Source organism: Canis lupus, chromosome 24 (assembly GCF_048164855.1).
Source record: "Canis lupus baileyi chromosome 24, mCanLup2.hap1, whole genome shotgun sequence".
NCBI lineage: Eukaryota > Metazoa > Chordata > Mammalia > Carnivora > Canidae > Canis > Canis lupus.
The window spans coordinates 41,606,585-41,619,740 of NC_132861.1; the positions used below are offsets into that span (position 1 = coordinate 41,606,585).

A 13,156-nucleotide genomic window follows, 5' to 3' on the forward strand; every position below is an offset into this window, starting at 1 on the left:
AGAAAGGGACGCTACAGTGAGTACAGTTTGACACACTTTTTTCTCCTTTTTCCAGAGCTGTGCTCTACAAACCAAGCTAATTTTGCCAAGCAAGTTCCCCCCTAATTGTTCAAGCCATATGCATTTTGAAGGAAATTTAATCCATATGTTCCTGAGTCACTTACGCCTAAGTCATTAAAATGTTATTTTGTAAATGTGATTTCATGTTTGAAGTCGTAGTAAAGTATTTTTAGGAGATTTTCCTTCTTCATAACGCTAAATTTTTCTTGGTTTGTTTTCTTGTTTTATTTAAACACACTGCACATCATCTTAACACATCCTGTGGTGAGACACAAAGGGGATCTCGAAGCCAGAAGGACGGTCTAGTCTAACACATTCGAAGCAGCCAGTTTTCTCTTCACACGAGTCTACAAATGTTTTCCTCCTTCAGTGTCTTCTCTTGTGTCCTGGGCTGCTTTGAACCTGGTCATATCCCACCCTAGCCCTCACCCACGCTGCTCCCCAAACGGGTGCCCATGAGAAAGAAGGGGGAAACCAGACAGCCTCTTACGATATATTTCTAAGCTCTGCTGCGTTATCCTTTCTTTCTGAAACTGAGTTCATTTTCCCCTTATATCTACTAGCACTGCCAGCTGGGAGGATTTAGGTGTTTCATAAAATGTCTACAAGAGAGAAATAAAATTGAATTTAGGAGCAGTATGGCTTTTCATTCTTAGGGCAAATAAGTGGTGGTGTCTGCTTAGGACTGAAGCCAACTGAAAAATAGTTTCATGTTTTTCCCCAAAAAAAGCTTTTTTTTTTTTTTTTTTAAACCCCTGTCTCTTTGAAGTCTTGTGATATGGACCAAGATTGGTCTGTGCATGAAGCATCCTAGTTTATGTGTGTCTGTCCATCAGCAACATCTGTTGGCTACAAAAGGGCACCAGAGAGGCCTTATTTTTAGGGTTCGGTAGAGATTTGTCTGTTCTGAGTACCAATTCTTCATAGGCAGCAGGTGCACAGCATCAAACATAGTAAGAGACATTTATCACCCAGAGGTCCCAAGATTTAAGGAGTTAAAACTTTACATGTCATCAGTTTGAACTTGTGAAATACTTTCCCATCTTCTTGTTTGTTTTTAACTCAATCCCCAAAACTGCCCTGAAGGCAGTGGTTTATGGCTTTGGGTCAGTTGTTTTTTTCATAAGGAAACTGAGGTTCAGAGAAGTTACTTTCTCAGATCTTTCACAAGGAGGTGGTGGTTGTTGGTATGTGCCTCTGACCCCACTAGATTATAAGCTGTATGAAAGGAGAGATGTTCTATCCATCATGTGGGGATGTTTGAGGACCTTTGTGGGCTTTTACCTTTTGGAGCCCTACTTTGTGTCATTTCAAATGTGTTAAAACATTTGACTCTGTGCCTTTTTTTAAATCCAAGGTGCTGAATTTTCATTTTTCTTGAAAGTTCTAGGTTCTGTTAGCAAGTGACCCACTAAACATGGCAGAAAGCTAGAGAGAGAGAGAGAGAGCCCCTTCCTTATGAAAGAAAGAAATACAAAGGGACTAAATGAGGAAGGGAGAAACTAGGATTATCTAAAGAGCCATCCTTTCTTCCTCAAACCTGATTTCACCCCAGAAAAGGGGATCCATTCTTATGTGAATGGTTACTGGGAATACTTGTTCCTCATGGACCTCTTTGGAGGCCTCCTACTCTGCTTCCTCCTATGCTTTGCCATTTTCCTAGAACTATCCCCAGTGGGAGATTGGTATTTATTTAGAGTAAAGCTCCATTGCCTTGGGAGTATTTCTCAGAGCAGTTCCTAAATGTCACCTCTCCCACTGACTCTTTCTTCCCTGCCCAGCCCCCTTCAGCAAGAACTCTTCTAATATTTTATATTTGAGTTGTTTTCTTTTTTAGAGAAGGTAGTAAATTAGACCATGAGGAAATCAGCCCTAAAAGTTCTAGAGATTGTCTTTCTTGAAAACACCAGGTCTGTTGTGATTGTCATCATCATTGCCATCAGGAGTGAAAACCGAATGGGAAGAAGGCTTAGCTGCTCCGTTCATGGACAGAATTGCCACTGATCGTATCCGCCTCCAGCATTTCTGTGAGCCTTAGAACCGTTCTCAGGCCAATAGAGTATCCTGTCCTAAAATCATAATCCTGACTGTTGACCCATCCAGCTGTTCCCTATTGAGAGTCCCCTTTTCTCTTCAGGGGAACCATCAGGTAGAATGGCTGCTGGGCATGTACTGGACCTGAGGGCTTGCAGGGTCTGTGGGGAGGCCGCCTCACAGCCTCGCCATGCTCTGGCATCCTTCCCCAGTATCCGAGGCCTTGAGGAGTGGCCAGAGTCAAAGATGCCATTTACACGGCACTGGGTGTAACAATCTGAATAAATAGTTTGGATTCCTACCGTTGTACGCCCAACACTCGAAAGTTCTAAACATACTTTGCTGTCAAATATAGGTCTGAAGTGTGGTTTGAAATCAGCTGCACCGTGTGCTCGCCATTAAACCAGGTTGGTGGGGAGTGGTTAGTTGAGGAACACAGAACTCTTTGAGGGGAGTTTAACTGCCCATCAACTGCATGTTTGAGTGTTTGTGGCCCAACATCAAAGAGAAGCTAGTGTTCTAACGGAGTTGGGTTATGTGTTATGTGAGCAAGAGTGGCAATGCCTTGTGGCCATCCGAGCCATTGGAGTGACCCCTTTTGCTGGAAGCCTTGTTGGAGCACATATATTGTTGGAGCGCTGACTCATAGGCATGTGTGTAGTCAGTAGGAATGTGTAGTCAGTAAGTTCTAGTTCCAGAGTTACTGCAGGCTTACTGAGGGACCTGGGAAAGTCTTCTTAGCTTTTCTGAACTGTTTCAGGATCTGTGAGACCAGGGGATGTCTAGGTGGCCTTGTTAGCTTTAGAAATTCTATGTATGTTTAATATTGGTTGTAGTGCACAGGTCTCATGGATGTGAATATATGTACTCATTTACACCATATATCCGTGTTCATCTTAGGTTTACATGGGCTCCTAAGAGAAGAGACTACCTTATTTGTCCTTAATCTAGAATGGTGCCTGACACACAGGTGGTGTTTTCAGGTAATGGTCATCATATAAATTAAGGAAAGCAGGGGAGGCAACTTGCTGACATTTCAGGCAGCCTCAGAAACTCTCGGGGAATTAGAAATTACAAACTATAAACCGAAATCAAGGAGATCAGAGAGATGAGAAGGAGCAAACTAGCTGTTTGCTCTCCTGGCTGTTACCGGCTGGTCAGGCACGCTCCCTTTCATCCATCACTGTGAGAGAGTCCTAGCACATGATGCACGTTCAGTGCCTCACTCCACACCTGACACACCATAGGCACACAACAGTGTCAGCTATCACCAGTAGGAAGAAGAAGGTGAGTTTCCTAGTTTGCCAAAGGTTATCAGACGAGGTGGATCATCACGCAGTAGAACCGCAATTTGAGAGCACGTTGACTTTCCACCAAATTTTCCTGGAGTTAACGTTTGACTCCCAGGACGTTTTCAGTGTCAGGCCCTGGAACGGCGGGTCTCTGGGTGCAGTGGTGAGCGTAGGCTGTGGATGTGATTCAGCTGAGCCAGGGCCTGGCCCCACGGTGTTGTGTATTGCTTTTTTTGAGTCCCGAAGATCCAGGTGGTGACAGCTGTCAGGTCTCTTGTTGGTTAATAAAGACGTACAGAAGGGACATCTGGCTGTTTGATTCTTCTATTTAGTTGAAAAATAAATAGAAGTTTACCCCGGAAGTGACATGCATAGGGATTTCCTTCCGGGCATGAGGATACTCTTAATGACTGGTACCCATCACTGAGGGCAAGGTGGGGGCCTGCTCCCAGCAGTGAGTGACCCATCATGGCAGTGGTGACAAGGGCATTGTCCTGTAATTGGAGTTGCTCCCGGAGGGTCCCTGGCCTTGCAGGTAGGTGATGTGATGCCCCCTTTACCGTTTTTAGGCCATACATCTCTTCAGACTGGGCTCCCGTGGCACAGATGAGGCCTGGGTCGGCTGGTCTGATGGCTACATATGGACCAACATCAATGCCAACTGCCCCAACTCCTTCACTGCTGTGACCCTGTGGAGGGCAGGGGGGGAAATCGGGTCTCATAGTGTGTGTGTGGGGGGGAGTTGTGTTTTTAAAGCTGCAGCTTATTCCTTTCCTTTAATTGGCAGTTCCATTTCTAACACATGAGCCTTCAGACCCAGGCTTTTGTGGGGTCTCCGAGGGATTAATGTGGTGCCAGGAGGATAAAAGAGCATAAGGAGAAATGCTTTTTGACAGGACCAAGTGGAGTAGATGCCCCTGAGGCCCTCACTCAGGAGTGGTCATCTCCTTGAGGAAGGGCCCTTCCTCCTGGAGTGAGCCAGTTCTTGATTTTCCTGACACTTTCTCATTTCCCCTCGGAGCCCTCAGAAGCCAGGCCAATCCCAGCTAGATAGCAGAAACTGTTGGTTAATCTCTTTCTCTCTCTTTTTTATTTTTAAGAATTTATTTTTTTGAGAGAGAGAGCACGAGAGTGAGCATGATGGGGTGGGCTGGAGAGGGAAAAGCAGACTCCCCGCTCAGCGAGGAGCCCAACATGGGGCTTGATCCCAGGACCTTGAGATCATGACCTTGAGCCGAAGGCAGACACTCAACCGACTGAGCCACCCGGGCTCTTAATGAAAGGCGGCAGTTTGGTGCAGAACAGGGAAGTCTGCTTGGATGCAAAGACACCGTCCAGCGTTGCCTAGTGCAGAAGGGCATGGACATGGGTGTATTTCTACACAAAGAAGGAGTCCTTGAAAATCTATTAGGCTTAGAATTTTCAACAATGATCTAAACATAGACTCCTCAACTATTGCCTTTTATCCAAGCACATTAAAAGTTGAGGTGATGCCTATAGAAACTACATATGATTTAGCAAATAGTTAAGAAGAGATCGCCATACACACAAGTCAAGTTCCGCCTCTGCCCACAGGAAGCAAGAGCTGAAAACGCGCCCCCCGAGGGCTCCACTGAGTGCGTCTGGCTGCAGGAGTAAAGCTGATGGAAGCCGAGGTGCTGTGTTCCTTCTCTAGGTCTGAGCAATGGAGAAAATACGAGAGCAGTCCCACTAGTGGGCTCAGTTCAAGTAGTCAGCCTTTCTGCCTCCACTAGCATGGCCCACCTGACTGGTTACAAGTCTCGATTCTTTGGAGACCAGGTGTGGATTGGAGCAAGGATGTGACCTCCTGAGCCTTTGGCACGAGGGACACTGTGAGGTGTGATAGAACTGGCCGCTGTCCCCTGGGGGCCAGCCCAAACATAGCTTCCAGGCAGGGCCTGCAGGGGCAGCCTGTGCCCTCCGCTCATCCTGGATCTTGGACATAATCCGCCCCCCCCCCCCCGCCCACTTATTAGGCAAGAGAAACAAGGATGCCTAGTCATTGACTTCCTAACTGCAGCCACTGCGGCGAGCAAGGGATGGGCATGTCCTCAGATCGTGATGATTTGTCAGGAATTACTAAGACCCACACCCACCCCACCCCAGCCTCACCACACCCCTGAAGCCCCTTCTTTGATAATGGCATCCTCACTGGTGCAGAATGTGCTCAGATTGAGTGCCACCTCCACTTAAGCTCTTCTAGAACATTCTTCTCCCTGAAAGGAGGTGAAAAGGAACTGGTCTGAATTCATAGATCATGTTACCGTCTCATTTTGGAGGGAGGGGAGAAGCGAGGATGAGTAGTCGCCTGGTTCTTCGGTGTTGCTTGGTACAGGAACCGCAGGCCCGGAGCTCCAGGTAGCCGGCTGTGGGGTGTCTGGGGCGGGGACTTCTGGCCCGGGGCGTGCAAGCAGCGGCAGCGGCGGTGAGCCTCACTGACCATGATGTCATTCTTGTGATTTTGTTTCCACCTGGTGGTACTGCATAGAGAAAACTTGCAGCTCCGTTCATGCAGCCACCCCACCTCCTGCCCCTTAAAGAGGAGGCATTGTCTTATTCTAAGGGCCCCCAAAGCAGTAGGGCACCGGCACAAGGCCCCATGTTTGGTACAAGACACAGGTTCCTACAAACTGGACTCGGAAAACAAGCCACTGCTCTCCCGAGGCCTCTGTCTTGGGGGAAAAGGAGACTTTTGTGGTCATTTGGTTCTGCGCCTTTGTTTCTGAAATGAGGACCTCCAGGCACAGTGAGGCAAAGGGACCATCCTGAGAATGTGCATCTCTGCTTTCTCGGTTTGGACTTCTGTCCCCACTTCAGCTTGTGCCCCCTCCGTTTCGTTTTGCATTCAGTCGAGTCTTGCCTTTATGACTGCCTCCTCTTTTTTCTCTGTAAACATTAATATGAAGTATATTTGCTTTGCTTTTCAGCCTGGCCTGCCCTCTGTGTGTCCAAAATAGCCAGCTGGAATTCATGAGAATGTTATGTCTTCAGATGTTTATAATCCGAAAGAATCCCTTATGGTTTTTTTTTTTTTTTTATAATAAAACTACTTGGATGTCGGTATTTTATGTTGGAAAGGCGAGCCAAGTTCACAATGCAGCAATTACAATGCAATGCATTATGTATAATTTGTAGCGCGCCCCAGGAGCAATGGTAAACCGTGAAATGCCGTCCCGGCCTCACAGCATAATTAGCAGGATCAAACGCTGTGCAGAGAGAAGCACAATAGTTGTCGGCCGAGGTCAATAAAAGTAAGGAAAAGTTCTGATAAAAGCAGTACACCCCAAATTATATAAAGAGCAGCCCCTATATCAGACTGCAAATATGTCAAAAGCCTTCACTGCTAATTGAAGAAACCTTTTGAGGTTTAACAGCTCATAAATTTGCACTGGGAATGCCCTATTGTTCTGGGGTTATAAGTCTTGTCTTTGAAATTTAACAGTTGTACTTTTATATTGCATTCCTCCAAGAGTACCATTGTAAACATGAAGGGTTTGCATTTTAACATAAATTTGAACAATGTGGTTTTAAAAGGGCTCGCCACATCAAAGGGAGGCTGTTTGGGCATGTTTTATAAATTCTTTTTTTTCTATAGTATTTAAAGCTACAAATGACTCATAGAAGTCTGTTCCATTTTTATCAGTCATGTTGGTATAGTGTCCTCATTGGGGCTTTTTAACTGTCCTTATTTTTTCTAACCTAAGAGCATCTGAAAACAGGTCTAGGCCTTTTGCCAAGTCAGTTGCCCTTAATCTACTATCCTCAGACCCGTAGAAACAGTTCTAGAAACGTGGTTATACTTGGTCTAAATAGCAACAAGTTCTGTGCCTTTTCATGGTCTTTTTTTTTTTTTTTCCTTAGCTCAGAATATCCAATGTATCAACTTGCAATTTCTTCTTTTTTCATGTACCAATTACGGCCCCTCCCATACCCTCATAGCCTCCCATTTAAAAAAAAAAAAAAAACCCACAAATTTTTTTGCTGAGCCACTGGTTAAAGTGAAGAAAGTTGGATTTTAAAGGGAGAGATGTGGGTGCTGGTGTCCAGAGCAACCTGGTGGTGTACAGAGAAAGAACACTAAGCTTAGATACAACCCCTGGTATCCAGGCCATATTATTTGCTGGCTCTGAAACCTCAGAACACTAAGCTTAGATCCAACCCCTGGTATCCAGGCCATATCATATGCTGGCTCTGAAACCTCAGAAAATCACACACCTTCTGGAACCCCAGTTTGGCCATCTATAAAATGAGGACAGTAGTTACTACGCTGCCCCTCTGTCCCTCCTTCCCTCTCAGTCATGCATCTGTTTATTTATTTATTCATCCTTAGAGAAAGTGAACACAACCCCTCACTCCTCTTACCCACAGAGCTCATAGCCCAATGAGGATGCACATTCCTGAAATAATGAGTCCTGTCAAATTAGCAATGGGGGCGCCATGTGCTTTGAAGGAAGGGGACATGCTCCCATGAGAGCCCAGGGCAGAGGACCTCACGGAGGGTTCAGGGGATACAGTCCCTTTCCTGAGGATCCAGTGTTTGTGCTGGTTGTTGGAAAAGGATAAGCAGTGAGTGGGAAGGGATGGAAGGCAGGTGTCCTGGGCTGGGTACAAATTTTGATGTTTATACTTAAAGAAAAGGAAGCCCTGGGCAGGCAGAGGATGAACTGGATCAGGTGCATGTTTTCCAAAAGCTCTCCCACAAGTGTGTGGGGAATGGCCTGCAGGAAGGCCAGAGAGAATGTGAGGAGATCATCTAGGGGCTCAGATGCCAGTCCAGGCTCCCAAAACAGGTGCTCAGGCAGGGGTGGTGATGGGGCAAATGGAGAGAAATGGATGAGTTCGAGAACCATTCAGATTAAAATGACAGGGTTTGGTGATGTGTCACAGAGAGCCAGGTGAGAAGAGGGAGATGTCCAGGGTGACTAGGGTCTGGGTATGTGTGATTAACTGGCTGTATGGAGGGAACATTCCCAGGATGGGGCTGCCTGGAAGGGGGTTATTAGTAAAATAACAGGTACTACTTACTCTCGATGGTTTGGGGCCTGGCGCTGACAGCCTCTGATTCGTTCACTTCTGAGCACATCTACGAAGCCGATTTCTGCAGTTCACAGATAACAAGTCAAAGGTCGGTGAGGAGGGTAACATGTCCAAGGGCGCAGGACAAGGAGCAGGGGTGGTATTCAAACTCAGGTCCATCTGGCTCCGGGAAACCCTTCCCTTGCACTGTCCCCAGCAGAGCCAGGGAGCAGAAGGGCACTTTTGTAAGACACCAGTGTCCACTCCAGGTTTGACAAGGGAGGTGGTGTGGGTTATGCAGGATGAAATGAGCCTAAAAGAGAAAATAAAGAAGCCGAGTGTTAGGAACAGACAGTGGAGGGACCTGGCTTCTCTTTCTGCTGCTGTAGCCGCATCAGCTGGAAAACCACTTACCCTCCCTGTGCTTCTGTCTCCCATCTCCAACATGAGCCGATTGGATGCAACCATCCCAAGTGACCCCCCTCCTTGCTCGGAAAACCCATGATTTTTGTGGTGGACTAGACACATCTCATTCAGAATCTCCTGTCCACACTCGATCAAAACGTCAGAGCTTCCTTAAAACCATAGACTGGCCTTCCTGTAGGAGCTTTTAATCTGTCCGTAGCACACACTGAGATACGTCCAGAGAGGAGGCTCAGAAAGCAACATACTCCCTCCCTTCACTTACATCCATTTTCCAGGATAATTTTAGACTCCTCACTTGGCACTTCAAGTTCAGAAAGTTTAGTCCCGTGGTCTCCCTTAGTGTTCATAAAGTAAGTTTTATTCTGCTAGAAATTATTAACAAACCTGTAAGAATAAGTCACTGTTTGTTGTTACTGAGTACCTCTCCACAGCAAAGGCCGTTATAGAATCCTTTCAGAGCAAATTCTAGGTCAGCTGGAGGCAGCCCTTCCAGGGGTGTGAGAACAGTCTGAGAAAGCCCCCCAGGCCTTCCCGAGGCTGGGTGGGGAGGGCTCATGTAGTAGAGATGTTTCGGTCATGGGGCGTGTGTGTGTGAGACAGATAGAGAAAGTGTGTGTGTCACACACACACACACACACACACACACACACATGCTCTCTAATGGGGCACATGATCAGAATGCAGTGTGGATGGCAGTGAGTTGACCAGACCTAAAAGAACACTCAAGAAAGTGGCACTTAGGCTCAGGCTTAGGCTAAATACCATCGAATACAGAAGAAGCAAGCATGTTTTTTAAACAACCATCGTACTTGTGGGCTAGCTTATCACATCCCAGAAATCCGCAAGTGCCACAGCTCAAGGTGGACCCTGACCCACACAAAGACTTTCTCGGCTCTAACATGGAGAGCAAGGCTCCTGCCCATTTGTGTACCCCCCACCGCCCACAGCCTCTCTCAGCCACTCATCTCATGGGACTTATCCACAGAGAAAGTCTCAAAGGTTGTGCTATCCTCACCTTCCTGGTGTGGACACCTTGGTAGAGGAGCCCACCCCAATTTTCTGAGCCGCCAACTGTCACCATTCACAATTCTTGGCCGTCATACTTTGGACAAGGGTGTCTCATCATTCTTTCCCTATTCCCACCTCCTCCCTCTCTTGCCCCCCCCCCCACCCTTTTTTTTTAAACCATCTGGCTCTAGTGTTCACGTTTTCTTGTTTGCTCGTGGCTGGGTGCAGAGCTTATTTCCCTGGGAGGCCCCCAGCCTGCCCCTGCCCACCCACACACCTCGGACCCACCATGGCACACCCCGTGACAGGGCTTCTCAGAGTGTTTTGTCTTCCCCTCGCCCCACCTGCCATGAAAGGAAGCAGGCGGCTTTCAGCTTTCGTGAGAGCTTTGAATCACGATGTTCCCCTTGGCCATCAAAAATCTCAGGGACAGCTTCCTGGGTCAGGGATTGTTTTTCAGTTCTGTGTTGATATCAGTATCTCTGGACATGCGGTTATGCACTAATCAGGCCTATGGCATTAGAAAAGCAGAAATAATTTGAACTTTTTAAGTGTTTAAGATGTGTTGGGCTTGGATATGCGTAATACATTTCCTATCTCGGCCTGTTCCTAGCTACTGTAAGTTCCCTAAAGTATCGTGAACCCCAGAGCCCAGGAAAACTTCAGGAATTTCATGGAGGAAACAAACTGAATTGTGTTCTGCAGCCTATGGGTGTGTAGCCTCCCCTCACCCATGAATGGCTCAGGGTTTGGGAGCTGGTTAGTGACCCAAGCCAAAAACCAAGATCCCAGACCTTGAAATTTCCTTCCTGCCACCATTTACCTATGTTTCCCTCAGTGTGCTTTGGCCCCGCTGTCCTGGCTGGGTCATCCTGACCCCCTCTGTGCCCAGCCCCGATGGCAAATTAGTTGATTCTTTGCCCATTTACCAAACATTTGTGATGCACCCACCGTGTACCTAGCACCAGGGATCTAGAGATGAACTGCTTCTTTCCAAGGATAGGATGAGGGATTCTGGGCCCGTTGCATTTACTCTGATGTTATGACTGATGGAATCTTCAGGGCAGCACCATAATGGTTTGTATATATGGTATCTTCAGGAGAGCTGGGTCACACATCATCCGGGATTGAGCATTAACAACCCAAGACCCTACCAGCCATGCTGCTGGTGCCAATGCTGAAGGCCAGATGACTCCCCAGAATACAGTGTGGGATTCTTCTGATCCAAGTTTCTCCAAGTCGGTCCAATAGCTCACTCCAGGTGTGAGAGAAAAATGCAGATTCCTGGGTCCCACCACAGACATTGGTCTGGGATCTCCCAAGTTACAACCTAGGATCTGCCTTTCACCTTGCTCTCCCACATCAAACTGTGGGACTTTGTGTTCTAGATCCAGTATCTGGCCTTTAGTGCTTCCATAGGCCATGTTTCTTGCAGGACTATGACATGGACGCGTTGGGTGGCTATGGGACCTGGTTCCTATGGCCACTGAGCCTAGGAGCCAGATGTCCCAGCCTATGTGCCTCCCCAAGCTGCACAGCCTTGTTTCTCCTGACACACGGTTACTTGCAGTGGGTGCCCCAGGCCACCTGGATTTGCTGCCCCCGCCCCTCCCAGTGATTCCTCTCAGGAGAGGTTTCTACCCTAAGTTCCCTTGTCCCTCTCCAAAGTTCTCCCCACATAGGCTCTCCATATTTTTTTTCTTATTCCTTGATTCCTTGGGATGATGTTTATTTGTATTTTCATACCCAAAGGCCAAACGGTGTTTTCAGAAGATTGAGGTTTTTGAGTGAAATATTGTCTAGTTTTAAATGGTCTGTGATTTCAAAAGTCAACGAAAACATTATTTTGGGCCTTTGCTTAAAGAGCTGAAACATGAGCTGTCTCTGATTTGGAACTTAAGGCAGAGAGAGTGAGAAAAAAAATGAAATAGGCCTAAACGTCTCTCGGTCTGAGCAGGGGCTTTGAAAGCCCAAGCAAAAAACAATAGCCTTGGGCATTTTGTTATTTCTGAATGAAGAGCCTCCCTTTGAGCATGAATGGGGGTGGACGATGCACCTGGCATTTTATCCCTTGGACCAAGGGGTGCTGCTGGCCCAGGCAGTCAGGGACCCACCACCTCAGGCAGGGCCCCATCGACCAGGAAGCACATCCACATCCCTGCATCCACATCCCTTGGATCGCTGGGGGCTGCCCAGCAGCCGAGACAGCCAGGCCACCAATTACCAAGCCACCAATTTCAAAGACCCCTTCGTGGCCCCTTTGGGCCGGGGCTAGCCAGGACAGCAGCAAAGTGTCTGGGGTCATAGGATAAGGAATTAAAAACATCCTCCAGGGAAGAACTGTTGAAGCCAGAGTTCTTTGCAGATTTCCAGAACTCAGAATACTCCGTTTAAAAGTCCTGGTCCTACACACTTTGAACCACTGCATCAGGCACGGTCCAAATGAGCACCAGAAGGCCCTTCTTGATCTCGCTTCCTCTCTCCTGGTGATCTGGGGTGGCACAAGGAGAAGAGGCAGAGGAAAAGAGCATGGGGGGCAGGTGTAAGTGGGGTTTGGGTGAAAATGTGGACCGATAAACAGAACCACTTTGATTAGGTTTTACAATAAATCATTTTTAGTATTCCCTTATCGAAGATCATCTTATTACCACAGATTGTATCTTTCTATCTTTTCTAACTTGGAGTTAGGGTGATAGAGATCAGTGCAGTAAAAAGCACTCCATGATGCAAGGCAGCAAGCACAGCAGCAGGAGTGGATTCTGAGTTCAGAGCTGGTTAAAAGATCTGTCTCCACATCCACATCCATACCCCTGTCTGACCCTCTCCTAGGGCCTCGTCAGTCCTGTCTGCTCTTGAAGAAGTCTGATAGGACATGGAAACTGCTAGATGCTGGCAAATAGTCCCCAGTTTCAGACCATCGAGACAATAAACAACTCCATAATATTCAGTGCAGCAGCTTCTGTAGAGCCCATCTGTTTCAAAATAACCCCAATTCTGCTTACGATGCGGAATGCTTTGTTGACTGGAATTTGCCCTAGTTTTCTTCAGCGGACTCGGTGTCACAGGCCTCTGGGTCCACCTGCTGGCAAGTGTAAAAACTGGAACGCGCAACCAGGGTTGCAAGAAAAATCTAAGCAGTAGCTCAGTGGGTCCCCAGAGCTAGTGTAGGTTAAGATCACCTGGGAGCTCATTAAAAATACAGTGCCTGGGTTCCATGCCAAGCCTACGGAATTGGAAAGTCTCTCAAACAGCTCGCTTCGTACACTGACACCAGTGTGAGAGAACCACTTCACCTGCAA

At 47.3% G+C, this 13,156-nt stretch overlaps 1 protein-coding gene and 1 long non-coding RNA gene across 21 annotated transcripts in view; one reads left to right on the forward strand and one right to left on the reverse strand.

Annotated features, from left to right (window-relative positions):
- RHBDD1 (rhomboid domain containing 1) overlaps window positions 1–13,156 on the forward strand; it is a 125,101-nt gene that overhangs the window by 99,246 nt on the left and 12,699 nt on the right. The gene's annotated exons all lie outside the window — the stretch shown is intronic.
- On the reverse strand, window positions 5,520–9,334 carry LOC140616099 (uncharacterized). 2 transcript variants are annotated; one of them, XR_012016631.1, is made up of 3 exons: window positions 9,234–9,334; window positions 8,433–8,736; window positions 5,520–6,613 (listed from the first exon to the last, which is right to left on the reverse strand). It is a non-coding gene; the product is annotated as an uncharacterized lncRNA (long non-coding RNA). The 2 variants fall into 2 exon arrangements; XR_012016630.1 differs by lacking the exon at window positions 9,234–9,334 and adding an exon at window positions 9,112–9,204.